This window comes from Emydura macquarii, unplaced genomic scaffold (genome assembly GCF_026122565.2).
Source record: "Emydura macquarii macquarii isolate MOO-44397 ecotype Brisbane River unplaced genomic scaffold, CSIRO-AGI_Emac_v2 contig_383, whole genome shotgun sequence".
In the NCBI taxonomy this organism is placed as follows: domain Eukaryota; kingdom Metazoa; phylum Chordata; order Testudines; family Chelidae; genus Emydura; species Emydura macquarii.
This window is the reverse complement of record NW_027130520.1, coordinates 608,023-612,500: the sequence shown is the minus strand read 5'-3', so window position 1 is coordinate 612,500 and position 4,478 is coordinate 608,023.

The window sequence follows — 4,478 nt, the reverse complement described above, 5'->3', positions numbered from 1 at the left end:
AGTGCATCGTGGAGCCAGCAGAGCCAGCAAAGCAGTGATCGGAGGTCTCAGCTCACGTGCCTTGCTCTGAAAACCAGCAGGCTTAAAGACGCTACCAGAGTGACCACTCTATTTCCCTTGCAGGAGGAGCAGAAAAAGACCTTGTCACTCTGTGAGGGAAAGCCAGGGACCCAATATCCCCTCCTAGCACTTCTTCTCTGGCTTCACGGAGGGGGAAGAGAAGATATCCTGGCAAATCAACTGCTGCAGGTCACTTACCAACATGTCACATTAGAGTGAACCAGGAAAAGGGTTTACCCATCTCTGACGCCAAGTCCTGCCTTCAGGGTTCTCTGCCCCCCATATCATGTCATAGGAATAGTTGGTGACTCTCTGGGTTTAGAGAGAGAGAAGGAACTAGACAGAGGAAAGGGTGATTGAAATGGAAGGGTGGCAGAGGCAATGTGGTCCAGTGGAGAGGATTGGGGCTCCCGACAGGGAATCAGGAGACTGGGAGTTCATTCCAGGCTGGCACTGTCGCTAACTTGCTGCATGACATTGCCTCAGTTTCCCAGCTATAAAATGGGGATAATGATACATACCCACCTGTGTAAATCATTGTGAGATCTTCAGATGAAAGTGCTATATAAGAGCTAAGTATTCATTATTTCCAATGTGATATCCATCTTAGGATACCCATCTTGTGGGCACACAACCCAAAGACTATATGAAGCAAAGAATACAAATAGTCTCTTTGAAGGATAAGGCCATCTTGTTCAGGCTCAATTGAACACTAGCTTCCAGGCATGGGCACAAACCCAAGACAACTCAAAGTGTATGCAAAGGTCAGTGAGTTTACTGGAGTCTGTGCCAGGGAGAGAGAGACTAATGACAAAAAAATGACTGGAACACCGGATTGTGATGACAGAATTTTGTTTATTTAGAAATCATGAAACCCGAAGGCAAGTTGTTTTATAACGGAAACGCCCATGTGAAGTGCCACAGCATGAGAAATGACAGGGAACTGGGGTCAAAACATAGTGTGCTCTCTGAAAATCATCAGATGTAACATTTTGTGTCGTGCAACTTGTTTTTCTATGCAACTTAAATTGAACTAAACAGTCCCACTCCTGTTTAGTCCACCAGGCTGTGTGATGCAGTGTAAGAACAAAATGTACTGTTGCCACCTCATTTAGTTTGCTAGCTCCCTTCATAAGCCTCCAGTGTATGTATATGAGAGACAGAGATGCACCAAGCAAGCTTTACTATTTCACTGCTGACCACAGTGATATAGGTTCAGTGCTTGACAGCCACTGCCAACTTCTCCAGGGATATAGCTAACAAAAGAATAGCGTCCAGGAGGATTTGACATGTCACTGATCAACCTAGTACTCTGTTCTTTCACAGCAGCCTCTTTCAACTCTTACTATGATGAGAGCCACACATGGTCTGAACCAGATGAGGGAGGATACTCCACAATAAGAGAACTTCTAGGTAACAAGATGAGGAATTTTGCAGCCAACTGAGTCAAGCTTTTCTGATGCTTGTGTGGTGACCAAGTAATTCCTACTCCTATAGGAGTCTCTTGCAAGGCGACCTTTCACTCACCTGTTTATATTCTCCCAGATACAAAGATCAAACAGATGCTTTGAGTCTGAATGAATTTTTTTTTAAATGATAGATTAAAGAAAATCACAAGAGCAAAAATTTCCACCCTTCTGTGTGTGTGTGCGCGCGCACACACGTGCACTCTATGACAATCTGTATTGCCCTCAACACCTCAAAGCATCAGAAAAGTTAAACAGACACTACATCATCTATTAAAATAGTGTTCTTTATGTCCAATGTTTAATCTCTAAAAAAGGTTCTTTAAAATGCTTCTTTCATGGTTCATATTTAAAAAAAAACAAAAACAGTGTAAGCATGACAAAAAGCGCCTGAAATCTGTCTTCACTAGCAGTCAATGAGGCTTAGATTATTCATGCCAGTTGACGGGCTGCTTGAGTGAAGGTCCACTGTACTTTCATGAGCAACACTAAATCCTTGGTATGAACAAGTGGGGAGGAAAAACTGGATTGAGAGAGGCAGTTACCAGAGATCATGCTTACACACGTTTGTTTTCAGTAATTAGTACAGTGTTAATAGAAACAACCACTTTGTGCAGATAAGCAGTCTTTACTTAAACAGTGGACCATATGCTCTGGTGGGCATGTGTGTGTGTGAGGGAGGGGGGGGCTTGATAATAAAACTAAAAGCTTTTGTGAAATTTTGCTTAATTTAATTTGAATTTGCCATTTTTCAAATATATATTTAAATGTCAGTTACATTTTGCAATATTTTCCTTTTGGAAACAGCATTCTGCATGCTGACGAAGCTTCAGAAAGAATACACAGGCATTCATGTACACTCTCATATGCACATGTGGCTAGAGAGACAGATTTTTCTAACATGCATGCCTAAAGTTAGGCACTGACATATGGATAGCACGTGAAAAGAATTAGGATGTAGGTGTCACAGTATAAGTGAGAGGGTATTTTTTTTTTATAATACATTGCCTTTTTATTTTCCAAAACGTACAAGATGGTTTCTTCTGGACTGCAAAAACAACTGCTGCATTACAAGCATTTATTATTTTGCAGCGATTTGATGAGGCTAATAATGGTAACAAAGCAGGAAATCTGCTAAGTTATTAACTTGCTCCTAAGGCTCTGGCCAGTTTTGGTCCTGTTAAGTATAATGGAGAAACTTTCTATATGTAATGCAATTCTGTTCAGTGGTATGTCTGGCCATGTTTTTAAATAGTAAAACTAATGTTCATTACAACTTCAAATGGAAGCCTTTTCTTGAAGGAAATTGGGAACTTTCACTTTAAAAGGGAAACTTTTGAGGCTAGCATAGATTTTCACTAGAAATTGACTATTTTGTTGGTGGTTTGGATTTTTGTTTGGTTGTTTAGTTAATTGGTTATTGGGTGTTTGCTTGTTGTTTAATTTAGGAAACTTTGTAATTTTCCAGAATGGTGGTATTGGTTTTACTTGTGTGAATCATTAGGTCCCATGCAATTCACCCTTTGACAAAGGCACAAGTGATTTAAATATTAACTTGCATACTAGTCCCACCTACCTTGATACCCTTTGTAAACCCACTGATTGCCTCTCTGTGTACAATAGGTGTTGATGAAAAATGAAGTTGTTACATAAGCCAAGGTGAAAGAACTTTCTCATAGCAGCACCATCAGATTATAGTAACATGTACAGTACATCACAGTTCCCTTTGTCTGCTATAGTTGTTTCTTCCTTAGCATGAGTCCCAGTGTGGCCTGTTAAACTGAGCATTTATGCTGCCTTTTTCCCAGTCAAGGTGGTCAAGGGAATAGACAGCAATTTTCCACTGCAAATAACGCCTGTTGCAAATATTATCTTAATTTATTTCATTATATAAATACATTGGAGAAGGACTCCATCTGCATGTCCACTTGCAGATTCGTGTGCAGGGATATAGATATATACCAGTTGTGTAGTCAAAAGAAGCAAAACACACACATGCAAATGGAAAGAGGTGACAGAAATAGACATGGTGCCTGGCAATAGTGGTCTTCTAGATTGTCTTCTGTATTATCTTCTGTGCTCTCTTTCTGTCAAAAGCCAGCTCCCACATATTGAATATTCTTTCGGTGTCAATTAACTAGCAGGAATAAACTGGTCTTCAGGAAAAAGATATCATGTTTGTACAGAAGGCAGCTGCTGGCATCTTTCCACCAGTGTGTACATAATGAAGTATATGTTTTTTATCGCTGAATCACTCAGTGTTACTGTCCATCTTCTATAGTCAGCCCAAGTTAAAAAGTCCTTCAGAGTAAAGGTGTTAAGATGTATTTGAAGTAAAGTGGGGAGCAGCTTGAGTGTTGAAAGGTACATGCCACAGCTCCAGCTCCATCTTGAAGTTCAATGGCAAAGTCACCTCTACTGATGAACCTTCATCAAAGGGCACCAGTGACAGCCCATATTAAATGGATTAAAAACTGGCCAACTGACAGATCGCAAAAAGTAATCGTATATGAAGAATCATCATCTAATGGGGTCCTGCTGAGATCTATTCTTGGGCCAATGCTTTTCATAATTTCATCAGTGATATGGAAGAAAATATAAAATCTTTGCTAGTAAAATTTGCAGCTGACACAAAAATTGGTGGCTTGGTAAAGACAGCTAAACACTGTGTGGTTGTACTGACAAATTTGGTTCACGTGGTAAGGTATTCTTATCTGAACAACATGTTTTTAAATATTGTCAAATGCAAGGTCATGTAGGAGCAAAGATTGTAGGTCACAGTTTTAGGATGAGAGGCTGAATCTGGAATGCAGTGACACTGGAAAGGACTTGGGGGTCATGCTAGCTAACCAATAGAAATGAATTCTCTGCTTGATGCTGTAACCAAGAGGGCAAATGTGATCCTTGGATGCATAAGCAGGTGAACATCAAGCAGGAATATGGAAATAGCAT